This window comes from Zootoca vivipara, chromosome 6 (assembly GCF_963506605.1).
Source record: "Zootoca vivipara chromosome 6, rZooViv1.1, whole genome shotgun sequence".
Taxonomy (NCBI): domain Eukaryota; kingdom Metazoa; phylum Chordata; class Lepidosauria; order Squamata; family Lacertidae; genus Zootoca; species Zootoca vivipara.
Window position 1 is genome coordinate 94243332 of NC_083281.1, and position 20038 is coordinate 94263369.

Genomic DNA, 20038 nt, shown 5'->3' on the forward strand with positions numbered 1-20038 from the left:
GGCACCTTCCATGTTTCCGTCTCATTGGTATTGCCTGAAGTTGTGCTTTTAATATCTCCCTTTTAACAAACTCCCAACCATCATAAACTCCCTTCCCTTTTAGTATTACTGTCCATGGGATTTCACCCAGCGTTTCCCTAAGTTTTCTGAAGTTGGCTTTCTTAAAGTCTAGAATTTGGACCTTAGTATGCTTGGTTGCTCCTTTCCGCTGGATAATAAACTCCAGAAGAGCATGGTCACTCCCACCTAATGATCCTGCCACTTCTACCCCACTAACCAAGTCATCACTATTGGTTAGGACCAGATCTAAAATGGCTGATCCTCTTGTTGCTTCTCCCACTTTCTGGACAATGAAGTTGTCTGCAAGGCCAGTGAGGAATCTGTTCGACCTTATGCTCTTGGCTGAGTTTGACATCCAACAAATATCAGGATAGTTGAAATCCCCCATTACTACTATCTCACTTCCTTTGGAATGCTTGGCCATCTGTTCCAGGAAGGCATCATCTGTGTCCTCAGTTTGGCTTGGGGATCTATAGTAAACTCCCACAATGAGATCACTGTTGTTTTTCTCTCCCTTAATTTTGACCCAGATACTCTCAATTTGGCTTTGAAGTTTTAAATCCTGGATCTCTTCACAGGTATACATATCCCTAACATATAAAGCTACTCCTCCTCCTTTCCTGTTTGGTCTATTTCTCTTAAATAGATTGTATCCCTCTATTACTACATTCCAGTCATGAGACTCATCCCACCAGGTTTCAGTGATGCCTATTATGTCATATTTAGTTTGCTGTACCAAGAGCTCAAGTTCATCTTGTTTATTTCCCATGCTCTGTGCATTAGTATACAGACATTGAAGACCGTTGATCATTCCCCCATGTCTCTTATTTAAGGATATTTTCGTCCCACCACTAGGTCTGCATGCTGCTTGCTCCATTTGGTCCTTGACATTTGGTCCTATAGGACAGGCATCCCCAACCTGTGGCCCTCCAGATGCTTTGGACTACAATTCTCATCATCCCTGACCACTGGTCCTGTTAGCTAGGGATAATGGGAGTTGTAGGGCAAAACATCTGGAGGGCCACAGGTTGGGGATGCCTGGTATAGGAACTCAAGAGTGGGTGGTGAGAGCCATGCAGGTGAGCTGGAGCAACCAGCTCAAACCTCTTCACATGCTGAGCTTCTCAGGTAGATTGGAAGAGAACAAAGGCCTGATTACCTGGTTCCTCCCTAGGTGAGGGAAAGTGGATAGAGCTAATCCCAGCAGGACAGCTTACTCTATGGTAATTATTGCATTAATTAGACTTTATGCATTAATTATGACAAAGCTGACACACTATGCATTAATTAGACTTTAATTAGCATCTTGGTTATATGAGGCTGGTTATCCCACAAAAAGATCATCAGATGGAGATACCAAATGAGGTTTAGGAATCTTTATTTTGTGTTGGCTTAGTGTTTGGTTTCGCCAGAAGAGGCTTAGTCATACTGGCCACATGACCCGGAAAAACGCTGGCTCCTCCCTTGGCTAGTAAAGCGAGATGAGCGCCGCAACCCCAGAGTCGTCCACAACTGGACTTAACAGGCAGGGGTCCCTTTACCTTTACCTAGCTTTTACAGTAGGCATTTATTATAAAGAAAATGTTTGAAAATGGCCTGAGTTGCACTTGTCACATTGGAGAAGTAAAAGAAATTTAATAAAGGTTTTTTTAAAAAGAAAAGAAAATAAAGGAAAAAAGAAATAGAAAAAAACCACCAAATTTTAAAAACTACAGTAGTTTGGTTTATAACTAATTATAACCAAAATTTGGTAAAAAATAGATAAATGTGAGACACATCTCAGAAACCTCAGAGGTCTCCCCTATGTTGCACATTCCATTTAAGATGTCATGCTAATTTGCAAGTATGAAAGACCAAAAAAAAATTCATTTTAATATGGGAGAGCTGCTACAGTGCAAAATAGAGTGTGTGCCTCAATGGACAGGAAGGGGAGTTGCAGGGCTTGGAAGAGACCCCTCTTTTGTGCCACAGGTGGTTTTACTACATGATACACACAAATGCCTCTAGCTGAACTTTATTGGGTTTTTGAGGAACACCTCTTTGAGAGTTGGTGGTTTGGAGGGCTTCCACATGGCAGCTTATGGTGGATTTGCTGGTGTCCATGCAAAAAGGCCCATCTAGTCTGAGCAGCCTGTTCTCACAGGCGCCAACCAGATACCTATGCAGAGAGCATGCAAGCAGGACCTCTGCACAACAGCATCTAAGCACTTGACATTCCGACCAACTGGTGTGCAGAGGCACGCTGACTTCAGTGGAAGGAGAACATAGCCATTGTGGCTAACAGCTGCTGAAGCATCCATCCAATGCTGTCCTCATCAAAATGTGGCCCCCATATTTTATTTAATCCCTTTCTGCTCTTTAAACATTTATCTAGATTAAATGTAAAAATAATATGGGGTGCCATTTTGATGAGGACAATGTCATGTGGATGCTGCATGAAACCTGTGTGCTTGAGCAGCACTGAACCCACCAGGGCCGGCGCATCCATTAAGGCAAACTAGACAGTTGCCTAGGGCGCCAAAATGGAGGGGGCGCTGGCACGACGGGGAGCACTGCTGGCTTCGCAGGACACGCTCTGCCACGCAGCCGCTCCGCCCCAATGCCATCTACCCGCGTGCCCGGAGCGCCGAGGGCAGCAGCATGTGGAGGACACGTGGGGGGAGAGCAGCCTCTTCCTGTGGCGCGCGCGCCAGAGCCAAGCCTTCGGCTCCAGGCGCCATCACCGCGCTCTACTTCTCGGGCGGGCGGGAGCAGCTGCTGTTGCGCCCGGGGGGTCTGTGGCTGAAGCCCGAGGGCAGCCAGAGCAAACCCAGCCACCAACGTCGCAGGTAAGCAGGAGGGGCGCTGGGAAGGGAAGGGGGTGAAGGCTGGGCCAGGCCCGCAGTGAGGAGGCAGACGCCCGGAGGGGGGGTGCGCCAGAAGGTGATCTCGCCTAGGGCGCAAAAAACCCTAGCACCGGCCCTGGAACCCACAATAAAATTATGTAGAACTGCCATTGGCGCACCAAAAATAAATGTGCCTGGGGGGTGGGGTGGGCAGGGGGAAGAGGCCAGGAGGCAGAGCCCAGGGTTTGCAATCCACCGCAGAGGAGTGGCAAGCGAAAGAAAGGATTAAGTACCCACACAGAGGACACATTTGCCAACTTCTACTTTTAACTATGGGTGGCTATGACAACTCTCATTTTACCCATGGAAAAGAGGGCGTGTCTTGGAAAAAGAGGACATATGGCAGACTAGGGATTCAGGCAGGGGTCTTGCTATCTGGAGACTGCAGGGATTGAACCTGGGACCCTCTGCATGCAAAGCACGTTTTTGCTGTCTGGTTAAAGACAATCAGGGTTTGAAGTCAAACAGTTAGAAAAATGCTCATTTCCACAAGCTCTACTTTTTACTACTAAAAATGATATCTTGTTGCTTGTAAATGTCTATATCCCCCCTACTACACCAAACATTATCTCCACTAAAAATTGGTCACAATTAAACTCTTACATTGAAAATTTGACAGATGGAAACCCAAACGCCTCATTAGTAATAGCGGGTGATTTTAATGCTAGGGTGGGAATTGATAACAATTAATTACGTACCACTTTAAATTGGAATACCTCCGATGATATTGTCTAGAGACAAGGTTATAAACAGGGAAGGTACATGTTTGCTCAAGCTGTGTAACAATTTTAAGTTACAAATTGTGAATGGCTCAACAGTTGAGGATAGATACGAGGAATTCACATATTTTTCCCCTCGAGGATGTAGTGTCATCGATTAAATTCTGGTCGCTTATGATATTGTAAATCTGATAGTGGACTTCAAAATTGGGATGCGTACCGAAAGTGATCAGCAACCACTGTTGATGTCTATAAATTTAAACTTCAATTTAGAGACAACTAATCGGAATAGCACAAAATTTTGCCAACACAAGCCAATGACCCAACTAAATGGTCTCAGGGAATGAGTGTAGTAGTGGGGCAAAAACTTACAGCTGATTTGAGAAACCAGGTGCTGTCTAACCTAAAGAATATCAATTCTTGTAGTGACATTCTGAAAATATATAGTGAAATTTTCAAAATGTCTGAAGAACTCAACACTCCACCAAATGTCAGGGCATTTAAATACAGAACTAGTCCCTGGTTTGACGATTAATGTTTTCAACTTAAAAGAAAATGTGTCAGATTTTCAAAGATATCCGTACTGAACTAGAACCTGTCTACCTTGATGGAAAAAGAAAATATCTTTGTATTTTGGCTGAAAAGGAAGAAAATATGCCTCCCATAAATGGTCCCAATTACTCGACTCCATCCAAAACAAAAACAACACAGTGTTTGGGTTGTTAGTGAATGGAGCCTGAAACCTGGTGACCATTTAGTTGTTCCACCAACTGGAGAATCCAAATGGACCCAGTATTTCATATCCATATTTAATGACCTGCACGGTGAATTGAATGGAAAGGAGACCAATGATAACAAACTGGACAGACTAGAGGAGTGGAAAGAGGGTGAAAGAGGAGGAAATTAGAGAGATGGTTAATAGTTTTAAACTGGGCAAGTCGCCAGGGCCGGATGGTCTACCAATAGAATTTTTTAAGACTTTCCTAGATTGGTGGGCAGACCCCTAGCTCAATTATTTACTCTCACTGATAAATATGGAATCATTCCCAAAATATGGCTCAGATCAATAATTATTCTAGTCTTTAAAAAGGTGACCCAGGTGAACTAAAGAACTACAGACCAAAGTCTACTGTCAGTGATAGGGAAAATCTATGCTAAGCACCTGTTACTTAAACTGCTTACATGGATGAAAAATCTAAACTTACCAGGGAAAGAACAAATAGGTTTTTCCAAAGGCTGCCCCAGTTTAGACCACTGTCTCATACTTACGCATTTGGTTGAAAAATACAGGTTTCAAAATCAATCCAAGATTGATGCATGCAAAACAGATGCTTTGACCACTGATCTATGGCCATTCCTTATCCAGAGCTCCAGCTTCACAGAATAGCTCCAGATAACACATTATTTTCTGCCACAAGACTCGTTTTCAAGGACCTCTGGGATTCCAACCAGCCAAGAATTTCATACCCCTTTCCTAAAAATAGAGCCACCCCACCCACAGACGTGCAGAACTGGAGGATCCTCTAGCAAAGCAGGGACACAGGGTCACTGAAAGGAAATCACAACCGATTCTCAAGTCTTTCTGCTCTCTGTGTGTTCCGGCACCCAGCCTCTCATAAGGTGTAATTGTCATGGCACCAGCTATAAGACTCCATAGGCCGACACATCTCTTCCCAAGGCTAAAAGGCACTCAGGTAGATCAGGTTGGTCTTGGAAGACTCACCCACTGAAATGGACTGGCAGCAGAGAAGTTCATAGTCAAATTGTATGCAATTATCATTTGGAACTCCTTGCTGCGGGACAGCAGCCCCAAAAAATGGCTTTAGGATAGATCAGATGACTGTATGTATGATAGAGCCATGGGCAACTGTTATGGAATTAGGGTTGAGCCAATGGAGTTCATTGTCCTCTCATTTTCAGTCTGGAATCACCTGTGCAAATGGGAGTAAGTCTCATTCTGTCCTGTCCTGCTTGCTGCCAAGGACCTCCCCATACTCCCTCTTCTAGCTTAATTTCCAGGAGAGTGGGCGAAACCTGGAGTTACAGCAAGGCAAGGAGAAGTGTAAGGAAAAACAGCAGGGGGAGAGCCTCACATTCATTGCACCTCTCAGCGAGACCCCCATTCCCTACTTGGAACAGAACTGATTGATCTTGTAGTCCATGGGACTCTCAAGAGTCTCCTCCAGCACCATAATTCAAAAGCATCAATTCTTCGGCAATCAGCCTTCTTTATGGTCCAGCTTTCACTTCCATACATCACTACTGGGAAAACCATAGCTTTAACTATACAGACCTTTGTCAGCAAGGTGATGTATCTGCTTTTTAAGATGCTGTCTAGGTTTGTCATTGCTTTTCTCCCAAGAAGCACGTGTCTTTTAATTTCGTAACTGCTGTCACCACCTGCAGTTGAGCGCATGGAGCACAAGAAAGTAAAATCTCTCTCTGCCTCCATTTCTTCCCCTTCTATTTGCCAGGAGGTGATGGGACCAGTGGCCATGATCTTAGTTGTTTTTATGTTGAGCAGGAGATAGGGAAGGTGATTTGCAGCAATCACAAGGAGTTTCAAGATCAAAGACAAAGATGGTGTGTGGCTAGATAAGTAGTGGTACCACAAAATAAGCAGGATTAGCAGGTGGCAAGCCAAAGTTTGGACCCAAGCCGCTAAGTGCTGTCAGTGGCACACTTGGGTTGAAATGCACTCGCTGCATTTGGATGTGAGGTTGATTGCATTAGTTTCCCTGGTTATGATAGCACTTCTCTCAAGATATCTGATGTTGCCTTTACACTGTGGTACCTGTTGCATTGTGGAACTGTGAATTTTTTACTGATATGCTGCCCTGTTATGCTAAATGGTAAAGGGCGGAGAAGAACTGTATGCAGGATACCACCCCACATTTCATCACACAAGTGTGGTGTTGTGCTCATGCAAACTGTGGGGAAATTACAACAACAACAACAACAACAACAACAACAACAACAACAACAACAACAACAACAACAACAACAACAACATATTTATACCCCACCCATCTGGCTGGGTTTCCCCAGCCACTCTGGGCGACTCCCAACAGAATATTTAAAACACAATAAAACATCTAACATTTAAAACTTCCCTAAACTCATTTATTCAAATCTAAATATACTTGCATATTACTGAAACCTCAGTAGAGAGATGTCTTTTTGAGATAATAAAGTGAGTGAGGTAAGGAGGCTGGAGATAGGGGTATCATTTCTACCCTTGCAATGCTAAAACATCCCTCCCCTTGCAGGACAAGGCAGCCAAGGATTCCAGAGGATCCGCAGAGAGGAGACCTCCAGGCAAGGATGAACCCTGAAGCACTGGGGGGAGTGGGGCCATTTTGGATCCATCCCAAGCAGCAGAACCATCCTGACAACACTATTGAAGCCCCCGAAACAGCAGCACTTAGATGGGGTGGGTGGGCAGCCTGTGACACTCAACAGACTGAGATCTCTCTCCCCCTCCTGGCAAGATCTCTAGGAGTCTGAAGGTTGTTGTCAAAGTAAGTCTTCCGCAGTAATTATTTGTCCCAGGGAAGGCTCGACTTAGACTCAAGGTCCTGAGGAAAGACTTCTGTGGATGATTAAATCCTTCCTACTCATTATTTTTGCTATGTCTGCAGGATCAACCCAGCCGTGAGAGAGGCAGCAAGATCCTAATGCATCTTCTGCACTGTCAACAGAATTGCTCACTAAGTTCTAATTGCAGGATCTTTATTACCATGGACGGTGCCAGAGCCAGGAGTGGCAACCTTGGTGTTCCAGCTGGAGGGAAGAAGAGATCTGGTTCTGTGCCGCCCCCAGAGGCAACATGGCTCAGGCCTCAAGGACCTGGATGCACATTCTAAGGCTCCTCGAGAGGACCTGTTAACTGAGCCGCCATCCTGATTTGTTGGTGTGACACGTGCACAGAGGTTTATCAGTCAGTTGTCATGGTTAAGGCTGTTTTGTGAGACATGAGGAAACTCACTGGGTTGGAGATAGGCAGAGCTGTGAGAAGCAGGGAAGCAGATCCATTGTCTGCTGTACATGGCAGAAGGATTGTGTGCATGTGCATAGAAAGAAGTGGCTCGCCACACTTTGCATACCAATTCCAGCCTGGCCCAGGTGAAGGACTTTGTGGGACGTGTGTGGCTTCAGATCCCATGGATCCCAAGCTTCTGGCACCCCAACCCCAAACACTCCATTTCAGGGCTTCCTGCTGCTGGTTACACGCATGTTGGCTGAGGTTGGTGGGAGCTGTTGTCAAAAAATCTGGAGGGCACCAGTTTGGGAGAGGCCACCTTGCAGGCCTCATGTGAACATCACCACAAGGAAACATATAAGAAGCACCATAAATGCTCTTGACACCCCATATAAATACTAAGTGGGTTGTTTTTTGTTTTTGTTCAGATTGCAAAATAATTTGTGGATTTATGGGATAATCCAGTTCCATGTGGAACTGCAGAGGGATTGCCAAAGGATGAGACACCATTACCTCCATTGCCCTTAATGGGTTGCATGCCCACTGGCTGGGGCTGCTAGAGGGATCAGGCAACCTGTGCCCACTTCTCCCTTGACTGGATTCTACTCACTCAAGCTCTGAGGTGAAGTGCTTCTGAGCATATGAGGGCCCCCCCCCATAAATATTTGAGGGGGGCAGACCCTCCCTAGTTGATGAGTGCTGCCATTCAAATGGTGTGCGTGTGCCACATCATGTGATTGATCATGTGGGGTGGAGCTTATCTGCCCCCCCCAATATTTTATTGAAGTTGGCACCCCTGCTTCTGAACAAAGCATGTGCATTGGAAAAGGACTAGGAAGAGGATCCTGTTGGGCCCTGGAACAATTTCTTTGTGCAAAGGCCTTCTGAGCCAGTGGGGTAAAGGTAAAGGGTCCAGTCGTGACCAACTCTGGGGTTGCAGTGCTCATCTCGTGTTATTGGCTGAGGGAGCCGCCGTACAGCTTCCAGGTCATGTGGCCAGCATGACTAAGCCGCTTCTGGCGAACCAGAGCAGCACACGGAAATGCCGTTTACCTTCCTGCCGGAGCGGTACCTATTTCTCTACTTGCACTTTGATGTGCTTTCAAACTGCTAGGTTGGCAGGAGCAGGGACCAAGCAACGGGAGCTCACCCCGTCGCGGGGATTCAAACCGCCAACCTTCTGATCAGCAAGCCCTAGGCTCTGTGATTTAACCCACAGCGCCACCCACGTCCCGAGCCAGTGGGGTACTAGATTGTAAAAGGCAGCCTGGCATACAATTACCAATTATGCCCCAGAACAGCCTTCTGTAAACTTGTGTTCTCCAGAACTTTTGGACAGCTCTCATCAGCCCTGGTCAGCATTGAGATGTGCTTTTGGCATTCTGCATGGTTGTTTCTGCAGTCTTCTAATTCAGCATTTGGGAACCTGATGCCCTTCAGATATTTGGACTACAATTCCCATCAATCCTGGCCAGCATGGACGTAGGATGCCGGAGCTGATGGGAAGATGGCTCTGTTAGTGGGGCTTGGAGTCGAAAACATCTGGAGGGCACCAAGCTGGCAAAGGCTGCCCTAAAAGAGCTGTAAGAACAATTTATGTGGAGTCAGTTGGAGCTGCTCTTCAGAACCTCACTTTAAAATATGATTGCCTATAGAATGGCATTATACTGTATGCAAAGAAAGACCAACAAACATGAAAGAAAGCAATACATCAGCCATCCAGCGCAGAATTAAGTCAGGCCCAGCCATAGCAACAGCACTGATGGACTATCTTCAGCCACTGGAAAGATTTCTCCCATTTTCTCAAGGTCATTAAAGTGCAAGGCCATCTGGCCTCCACAGACATCAGGCCCTACAGTGAAGCAGAAGGCCCTATTTCTTGTAGTCCCCAGCCCAATGTCCAAAGGTGGAAGCAGAGATCCACTTAGAGGACACTGTGGCTTGCGAGGGAAGCTTTATATGGAAGGAGGCTGTCCTTAAGGGTTACCCATTTAACTAGTCAAAATAAAAATAAAAAATCCTTCCAGTAGAACCTTAGAGACCAACTAAGTTTGTCATAGGTATGAGCTTTCGTGTGCATGCACACTGAAACAGAAGTCACCAGACCCTTATGTATAGTCAGAGGGTGTGTGTGTGTGGGGGGGGTGATGGGAATGGGTGATGGGCTGATAGGAGTGGTAAACCTGTTGATGACTGTTAACGACTGTTAATGACTGCAATTGGTCTTGCAGGAAAAAGCAAGGGCTGAGGTGCTAAAGAAAGCTTGATGATGTATAATGAGATAAGAATCCTATGTCTCTGTTCATACCAGGTGTCTCCATGGTTTTAAGCTTGGTAATGAGTTGCAATTCAGCAACCTCTCTTTCCAGTCTGTTTCTGAAATTTTTCTGTAATAAAACAGCTGCTTTGAGATCTTGTATAGAATGTCCTGGGAGATTGAAGTGTTCTCCTACTGGTTTCTCTGTCTTGTAATTCCTGATGTCAGATTTATGTCCATTTATCCTTTGGCGTAGGGTTTGGCCTGTTTGTCCAATATAGAGAGCTGAAGGGCACTGTTGGCAACTGGAAAGAGAAGTTGCTTTTTCCTGCAAAACCAACTGCAGTCATTAACAGTCTGTAACCATTTAACTAGGAATCACTGAGAAGCAAATTACTACAATTATGTTATAATGACTGTTCCATCAGCAAAGAGCGCCTTCTTGAGTTTCATAGGAAACACATGAAGTCCGGCTCAAAAGGAGCTTAAGACCTAAAGCAGAAAATGAGGAATCGACAGAGAGATAAAGGAAGGAAGTATGTGGACAAACCACTTGGACAGCTCAGTTGGTAGAGCCCCATGTTGGGCAAAAAGAGTCCTGCATTGCAGGGGGTTGGGCTAGATGACCCCCGGGATCACTTCCAACTCTATGAAATGCCATGGCATACACTGAGAGCTGGGTTGAATGGAGACAGTGGATAAGCAAAGGTCATGCAGAAAAGGGGGATCCCTAGGAAGTCTTTGAATGAATGGAGAAAGGTGGCATGCCCTGTGCCCAAGCCCATCAGCAGAGCTCTTCTGGGTGATGCCTAAGGCCCACCTAGTTCAGCATCCTGTTCTGACAGTGGCCAACCAGGGATCTCAAAGGGAAGCCTGTCAGCAGGACCTGAGCACAACAAACCTCTCCCTACTTGTGATTCCCAGCACTGGCATGCAGAGGCCTTCGACATGGCAGGTAGGAGATGGCCTTCCTGGCCAGTGAATAAGGACAGGCCTTCATCCTCCATGAATTCATCTAACGCCCTTTTAAATCTGTCCAAGTTGGGGGCTATCCCTACGTCTTGTGGCAGTAAATTCTGCATTTGACTGGGTGTTGTGTGAAGAACTTTTTTGGGGTCTATCTTGAATACTTCAACCACCAGCTTCATTGGATGTCCCAGAGTTCTACTAGCATTATGAGGGAGGAAGAGAAGCATCTCCTCACCTACTTTCTCTAGACCAGGGGTTCCCAACAAAATTTTCTCGAGGACCCCTCATCGAGCCGCTATTGTGACAAGGACCCCCATTAATTCCTAATCCTAAAATTAAAAAGTGAGAGCCAAATTAAGAGTCTTTTTATATTTTATATTTATACGTTTTTTAGTTACAACAGAGTACTCCATCAGTATACAGTTAGTTTTAATTTTCAGTTCTTAATGAGATGAACCACTTTTTAACCAACGGTCCATTTTTAACTACGCGAACTGTAGCTTCCACGAAAAACAACGCTTTGTTTACAAACACTACTGTTTTGCAAAGAGGCAGCGTGCGCCAGGGAGGAGGGAGGGGAATGGAGAAGACAGGGTACCTGCGCAGTAGCGCACAAATGAAGCCGACGCGCGCAAAGCATCTTGGGGAGGTGAGCATTAGTAGAATGCGTGCGCTGCCTCTTTGCAAAACAGTAGTGTTTGTAAAGCGCCACCTAACGGCATACAGCAGAACTACTGCCTCTATCTAATTCTAGTTTTGCGCTAGACGCTGCTCATGCAGGAAGCGGCCAAAACAAAAAATCTGTTATCATACGAAATATATTTAATATATTTTTTATTCTAATAGCATCTTGCGGACCCCTCTGGCATAGCTCGCGGACCCCTGGGGGTCCGCGGACCACCTGTTGGGAACCACTGCTCTAGACCATGAATAATTCTATGCAACTCTTATCATGTCCTTATTCACTCTCTGCTAAATTTAAAGACCCACTTTTTTAAACCATTCCTTGCAGGGGACTCGCTCCAGCCCCCTCATCATTTTGGTTGCCTTTTCCTGCACCTCCCGTGATGGAGCTCCACACTTAGTTACAGTGCAGCAAGGAGAACGGGCAGAGAGGTTCAAATGAGTAGGAGAACATCTTTGTTTCTGCAAAGCGCCTCACCTCCTCCACCCCCAAGTCCGCTTGAAAAGATTTCACATTCTATACCTAGAAACGCCCAATTAAAAGATGCACTGCTACAGAGGCGATAGGCACCGTTTGGTTCCATATAGGAATTTGGGGAGTTTGGGAGCAGTTGTTGGGTTTTTTTGGGGGGAAGACTTTGCAAGGTGCCCACCAAATGTTTTGGTCTGCAACTCCCATTGGGGCTGATGGGAGCTGTAGTTCAAAACAACCTGATGGCACCAAATAGGGAAAGGCTGATTTATAGCGTTTGTCCCATCCCTCAGCTTCTAACCCGCGGCTCAAAGGGTAGGCCTGCTGCCTGCATCTTGGCTCTCCAGGCAGCATAGCTCTGTGCATCTGGTGCTGGGAATAACTGGCCAGAGATGGCCATCACTGCACCCTGTTCGTAGGCTTCCCAGAAGGCTGGTCCGCGCGGAGCTTTCCTTGCTCTTGCCCAGCAAAGCAATTTATGTGCCATCCTAGTCATCAGTCTCCCATCTGGCCACCCTAAAGATGTCTTCAATCTTCACCTCAGTAGAGGGCCGTCTCTTGTCAAGCGGATTTATTATGATTACATATCTTTAACCAGAAACTGAGATGCAGTGTGTGATGTGTTCCCTTTAGCAAGGTCAGAGCAAGCCTGGGACAATGATGCAGCAATGATGTGAGCATATTTTAAAAATAGGACTAAGCTGCCGCCGTGCTAAACCCACCCTGAGAGATGGCTGAAACTGCTGACTCAGCAATGGGACGTTCCATCTAGGGGCAAGGTGTTCTCACACACGTCTCCCTCCTTCCTCCCAGAAGGGTTTGGGGGTGGAGAATGTCTGGGATTTCTCCTTGGTCCCTCCCTCCCTTCATCTCCTGCCTTCTGGACCTTCCTGGACTCTTGCCAAGTGCAGAGGGGAAGAGGCATCACAGAGTCATCCTTGAGGGGTCCAGGAAAGAAGAGATTCAGTTTCTTGGTTTAAGATGCAAGCAAGCAGGTTTTCCTCCTTGGTTAATATTTTATTATCAGCTGCAAAGATGACTTTGTGGTTACTGATACCTCTTGCCTCTGCATTTTCCCGGCTGTCGGAGCAGTGAGGATAAATATATACGAGGAGATTCCTGGGGAAATATGATTAGCCAATGGAGAACATGTGCCAAAAAGCAAGAGACCCCCAAGGGTTGCCCCTGATGCACGTCGAACTCTGTGGATGTAAAAGTGCTTAAGAGAGGGAGCCAGGGAGCCCTTGATTCAACTCTTGCCTCTGCCATCAACTCACACATGGGCCTAAGGTAAGATGCCATGTTTCAGCCTCCACACCACTGGGCACATGGAGATCATAGAATCATAGAGTTGGAAGAGACCACAAGGGCCATCCAGTCCAACCCCCTGCCAAGCAGGAAACACCATCAAAGCATTCTTGATATATGCCTGTCAAGCCTCCGCTTAAAGACCTCAAAAGAAGGAGACTCCACCAAACTCCTTGGCAGCAAATTCCACTGTCGAACAGCTCTTACTGTCAGGAAGTTCTTCCTAATGTTTAGGTGGAATCTTCTTTCTTGTAGTTTGAATCTATTGCTGCATGTCCGCTTCTCTGGAGCAGCAGCAAACAACCTTTCTCCCTCCTCCATATGGCATCCTCTGATATATTTGAACATGGCTATCATATAACCCCTTAACTTTCTCTTCTCCCGGCTAAACATGCCCAGCTCCCTGAGCCGTTCCTCATAAGGCATCGTATCCAGGCCTTTGACCATTTTGGTTGCCCTCTTCTGGACACGTTCCAGCTTGTCAGTATCCTTCTTGAACTGTGGTGCCCAGAACTGGACACAGTACTCCAGGTGAGGTTTGACCAGAGCAGAATACAGTTGTACTATTACTTCCCTTGATCTAGATGCTATACTCCTATTGATGCAGCCCAGAATTGCATTGGCTTTTTTAGCTGCTGCATCACACTGCTGACTCATGTCAAGTCTGTGGTCTACCAAGACTCCTAGGTCCTTTTCTCATGTACTGCTCTCAAGCCAGGTGTCACCCATCCTGTATTTGTGCCTTTCATTTTTATTTTTTTGCCCAAGTGTAGTACTTTACATTTCTCCCTGTTAAAATTCATCTTGTTTGCTTTGGCCCAGTTGTCTAATCTGTTAAGGTCATTTTGAAGTGTGAGCATGTCCTCTGGGGTATTAGCCACCCCTCCCAATTTGGTGTCATCTGCAAACTTGCTCAGGATGCCCTCAAGCCCATCATCCAAGTCGTTTATAAAGATGTTGAATAAGACTGGGCCCAAGACTGGCCCAAGACAGAACCCTGTGGCACCCCACTAGTCACTTCTCTCCAGGATGAAGAGGAGCCATTGATGAGCACCCTTTGGGTTCGATCAGTCAGCCAGTTACAAATCCATTGAATGGTAGCATTGTCTAGCCTGCATTTTACTACGTAGCTTACAGAGAACCAGGCAGAGGACATTCTCGGTGGAATGCCTTCCCATCAGATGTCAAGGAAATAAAAAACTATCTGACTTTTAGAAGACATCTGAAGGCAGCCCTGTTTAGGAAAGTTTTTAATATTTGATGTTTTATCACTTTATTATTATTAATATTCTGTTGGGAACTGCCCAGAGTGGCTGGGAAAACCCAGCCAGATGGGTGGGGTATAAATAATAAATTATTATTATTATTATTATTATTATTATTATTATTATTATAATACAGTGATATCTCTGGTTGCAGATGGGATCTGTTTCGGAACTCTGGTCTGATCCCAAAGTTTCTACAACCGGAGGTGCCTGTTCTGCGCATGCACGAGCGACAAAACCCGGAAGAATACTTCCGGGTTTGCCACTTTCGCAACCCAAGGTTCTACTGTATTATTGGATTTCTGTATTTTAGAATTTCTGTTTTTTTGGAAGCCGCCCAGAGTGGCTGGGGGAACCCGGCCAGATGGGCGGGGTATAAATAATATATTATTATTATTATTATTATTATTATTATTATTATTATTATTATCAACCAACAGAGGTGTTGTAAGGAATCTTGTGAGTCCTGGGATAGCCATATCATGCATTTAAGGCACATTCAATGCACATTTAAAGCACATAACGTTTCCCAAAGAATTCTGTAGTTTCCTCCTCACAGAGCTACAATTCCTAGCACCCTTTATAAACTACCCAGTTGAGATCTGGAGTCTCCTCCTTTGGAGGTCTTTAAGCAGAGGCTTGACAGCCATCTGCCAGGAATGCTTTGATGGTGTTTCCTGCTTGGCAGGGGGTTGGACTGGATGGCCCTCCTTGGGGTCTCTTCCAACTCTAGGATTCTATGATTCTAATGTTGCTGAAGCATTTTGAATGCCAGTTTCTGGGAATCACAAGCAGGGAGAGTCCTCCTGCTCCGCCTGTGTCTTGCTCGCATGACTCTCACTGGACTAGATGAGCCCCCTTTGGCCTGAACCAGCAGCCAGGCTCTTCTTATGCTAACTCTCCAAAAGCCATATGAATTATTGTCTCCTACAGGCCTGCAGTCACTAAACCGCTCTCCCACAACCTGGGATTCTCCATATACAGTGGTACCTTGGTTGTCAAATGGCTTAGTTGTCAAACAAATTGGCTCCCGAATGCCACAAACCCCAAAGTGAGTGTTCTGGTTTGTGAACGTTTTTCAGAAGCCGAACGTCCGACGTGGCTTCCGATTGAATGCAGGAAGCTCCTGCAGCCAATCGGAAGCCGCACCTTGGTTTGCAAACTGTTCCAGTAGTCAAACGGACTCCCGGAACAGATTAAGTTTGAGAACCAAGGTACCACTGTATTTTGGACTATGACTCCCACCTGTCTCTGCAGCCCTTTGTCTGCAGTGACCATCATACGGTACCCAAACTACCTGAACAAATCACATAAGACTCAATTCTGAAGCCAATTTTAATTATTTTTGATTTTAAATGTTTATATTCCACCTTTCATCTGGATTGCTCAACGGGTGAGTTATTGGTCTGTGTGTTGTTGTTGTTTTGTTCTTTTTTATCTATTTTTTATTTTGTATTTTTATGTTGTGGACCACCCTGAGATCTATGGATGATGGGGGTATATAAATTTAAAAATTAAATACAGTAGAACCTCGACTTATGTTCCCCTTGGGTAACATAAACTTCGGGTTGTGAAAGCGACAAACCCGGAAGTAGAAGCGCTCTATTGTGCCGCGTGCATGCGCAGAACAGGCACCTCCGGTTGCAGAAATCTCAGGATCTGACCGGAGCTCTGGAACGGATCCCGTCCGCAACCGGAGGTACCACTGTAAATAAAGGTAGCCAACAAGAGCAATCCCCCTGGCACTTAATAATTTAAATAAAGCATCCTTTGCAATGTTGGCTCTAGGTTTTGGTGGACCTTGGATCATGTTGCCTCCATGGGCCTCCCTCCTTCAGGGAATCTCACTGCCATGATTACCAGCCTTTCTCCTGCATCCTTGCTGCTATGTGCTTGCTTGCCAGGCAGAGAGCCAAGGAGCAAACAGGCAGTGGCAGCGACTGGTCCTCCTTGCCACCACCATTGTCTGGGCCAGAGCCAGAGGTGGGGAAACAAGTAAGCAGGTTGCTATAGTTTAGAGGAGAGCAGGTCCAGGGGGCTTTGGGCCAGTGAGTGGGCCCCCTGTTGCCATGTGGAGCCACAGCAGACGCCCAACCAGGCCAGCCCTTGGCACCTGATTGAACATGGAAACCGCAGCCATGAAACAAATATTCAGAAAGGCAGCAAAAAAGAGATTAAAAAACAAATACCTTCCTTAAAAGCAAGGGTTCTAACTATTTTCTGAAAGGTTTTTCCTCTCAAGGGTCATAGAAAGCACATGAATGTTCCATTCTTGGGTCACTAGGCCATAAATTCTCTATTTGCTGTGGCCCAGTTTGGGAGATAACACACTTGAAGCATGTGAGTTCAGGCTGAGCTGAAGAAGAGGGGCCATTTGCCCACAGCTGTGCTCAAGTGGAGAGACACTGGTGGAGGCAAATCTGGTTTGAGCTTTTTCTCATCAGGTTATAAAGGTGGGAAACAGGGAATAGTTTTTCAGAATGCTGAAGCAGGTTTAAAAGAGGGGTGACTGCCCATTTGATTCAACTTTCCTCAATGCTGAACCAGATTGGCAGGGTTTTCAGAAACTTGCCACACTTGCCACAGGGGGTTAAAAGATTATTATAGACACTGGGAAGTATAGAATTTTGCATAAACCACTTCCAGCTCCCTTCAAAACCATTTTCTATCCCCATTCAAAGGGTCATACAATGTGCTCTGGCACATTATGCTATAACTTTCCACCATATTGGCACATGGAGGAGAAGGCCTTTAATGGCAAGGATGCTAACCTGAATAAAATATGGGAGTGGGGGGTGCCTAGCATAGAATCATAGAATCATAGAATCATAGAATCATAGAATCATAGAGTTGGAAGAGACCACAAGGGCCATCCAGTCCAACCCCCTGCCAAGCAGGAAACACCATCAAAGCATTCCTGACAGATGGCTGTCAAGCCTCTGCTTAAAGACCTCCAAAGAAGGAGACTCCACCACACTCCTTGGCAGCAAATTCCACTGCCGAACAGCTCTTACTGTCAGGAAGTTCTTCCTAATGTTTAGGTGGAATTTTCTTTCTTGTAGTTTGAATCCGTTGCTCCGTGTCCGCTTCTCTGGAGCAGCAGAAAACAACCTTTCTCCCTCCTCTATATGACATCCTTTTATATATTTGAACATGGTTATCATATCACCCCTTAACCTTCTCTTCTCCAGGCTAAACATACCCAGCTCCCTAAGCCGTTCCTCATAAGGCATCGTTTCCAGGCCTTTGACCATTTTGGTTGCCCTCTTCTGGACACGTTCCAGCTTATCAGTATCCTTCTTGAACTGTGGTGCCCAGAACTGGACACAGTACTCCAGGTGAGGTCTGACCAGAGCAGAATACAGTGGTACTATTACTTCCCTTGATCTAGATGCTATACTCCTATTGATGCAGCCCAGAATTGCATTGGCTTTTTTAGCTGCTGCATCACACTGCTGACTCATGTCAAGTTTGTGGTCTACCAAGACTCCTAGATCCTTTTCACATGTACTGCTCTCAAGCCAGGTGTCTCCCATCCTGTATTTGTGCCTTTCATTTTTTTTTGCCCAAGTGTAGTACTTTACATTTCTCCTTGTTAAAATTCATCTTGTTTGCTTTGGCCCAGTTGTCTAATCTGTTAAGGTCATTCTGAAGTGTGATCCTGTCCTCTGGGGTGTTAGCCACCCCTCCCAATTTGGTGTCATCTGCAAACTTGCTCAGGATGCCCTCAAGCCCATCATCCAAGTCATTGATAAAGATGTTGAACAAGACTGGGCCCAAGACAGAACCCTGTGGCACCCCACTAGTCACTACTCTCCAGGATGAGGAGGAGCCATTGATGAGCACCCTTTGGGTTCGGTCAGTAAGCCAGTTACAAATCCACTGAATGGTAGCATTGTCTAGCCCACATTTTACCAGCTTCTTTACAAGAATATCATGGGGCACCTTGTCAAAGGCCTTGCTGAAATCAAGATAGGCTACATCCACAGCGTTCCCTTCATCTACCAGGCTTGTAATTCTGTCAAAAAATGAGATCAGATTAGTCTGACATGACTTATTTTTCAGGAACCCATGCTGACTTTTAGTGATCACAGAGTTTCTTTCTAGGTGCTCACAGACTGTTTGCTTAATGATCTGCTCTAGAATCTTTCCTGGTATTGATGTCAGGCTGACTGGGCGGTAATTGTTTGGGTCCTCTCTTTCCCCCTTTTTGAAAATAGGGACAACATTTGCCCTCCTCCAGTCTGCTGGAACTTCGCCTGTTCTCCAGGAATTTTCAAAGATTATTGCCATTGGTTCTGAAATCACCTCTGCCAGTTCTTTTAATACTCTTGGATGTAGTTCATCTGGCCCTGGAGACTTGAATACATCTAAACTAGCCAAGTATTCTTGTACTACCTCCTTACTTATTCTGGGCTGCATAATTGATCACACATCCCATTTGAATGGCAATGCCCATTAAGTCTCAGATATTTTAGGGATGTGTGTGTGAAGGGACCCTGGCCCCCAGGAGCTGGCTCCTGACTGAAAGCAAGATGTCATCTCCAGGGTTGGAGGCCATATTCTTCTGAATGCTAGTTGGTGAGAATCAAGAGCAGGGTGTTGCCCTCGTGTCCTGCTTACAGTCTTTCCAGAGACACGCTTTTTGGTAATTGTGGGAAACAGAGTGCTTGACTGGGTGGGCTATTGGCCTGATCCAGCTACAGGGTCACATTCAAGCCCCACGACAAAGCTTTGCAGTGAAGTGGGTAGATTTGGTTCTGGTGGAGCAACCCTTTCCCCCATGCAGATAGGTAAGGGGGCAAAGTCAACTCACATCTCAACACTTCGGTCATGGCTGACAAGCCAATTTCCCCCCAGCTGGTCTAAGCAGGGAAGATTCCCAAGGAGGGTCCCTCTCCCCTGTCTCTTTTAGGGCTTTTAGTCGTCTGGAGCTTAGCTATGCTTTGAGAGACACCAGGAGGGCGGGGAGAGCAAGAGCACAGGAAGCTGCCTTATACCAAGTCAAATCACTGGCCCATTGAGCTTAGCCTTCGCCAACCCTGGTGCCCTCAGGTGTTCAGCGTGACCTTCTGTAAGTTTTACCACCACCCCCAACCATTGTTCCACGCTGCCTGGGGCTGAAGAGGGTTGAAGTCCCACAACTTCTGGAGTGCCTCAGGTTCCCCAGCCCTGAGCTAGAATGATGGGCAGTATCTTTCAAGGGTTTCAGGCAGGACTCTTCTCCAAGGCTGCTGCTTGGAGAAGCTGAGGACTGAACTGGGACCATTGGCTTGCTCCTCTGTTCTTGAGCTCCAGTCCTATAGCCTCCGCCTTTTCCAGAATCAAAAAGCACCCTCCATGGACAAAAAGGGGAATGAGGAATGTGGCATCCCAAGGGGCATTTCACAGTAGGGTCTACATGTATGTATACTATGGTTTGTTTCATTCAAATCCT

At 46.0% G+C, this 20038-nt stretch overlaps 1 protein-coding gene across 4 annotated transcripts in view; it reads right to left on the minus strand.

The window, feature by feature from the left end:
- Window positions 1–20038, minus strand: part of KCNIP3 (potassium voltage-gated channel interacting protein 3) — a 106214-nt gene that overhangs the window by 18395 nt on the left and 67781 nt on the right. The window lies entirely within an intron of this gene.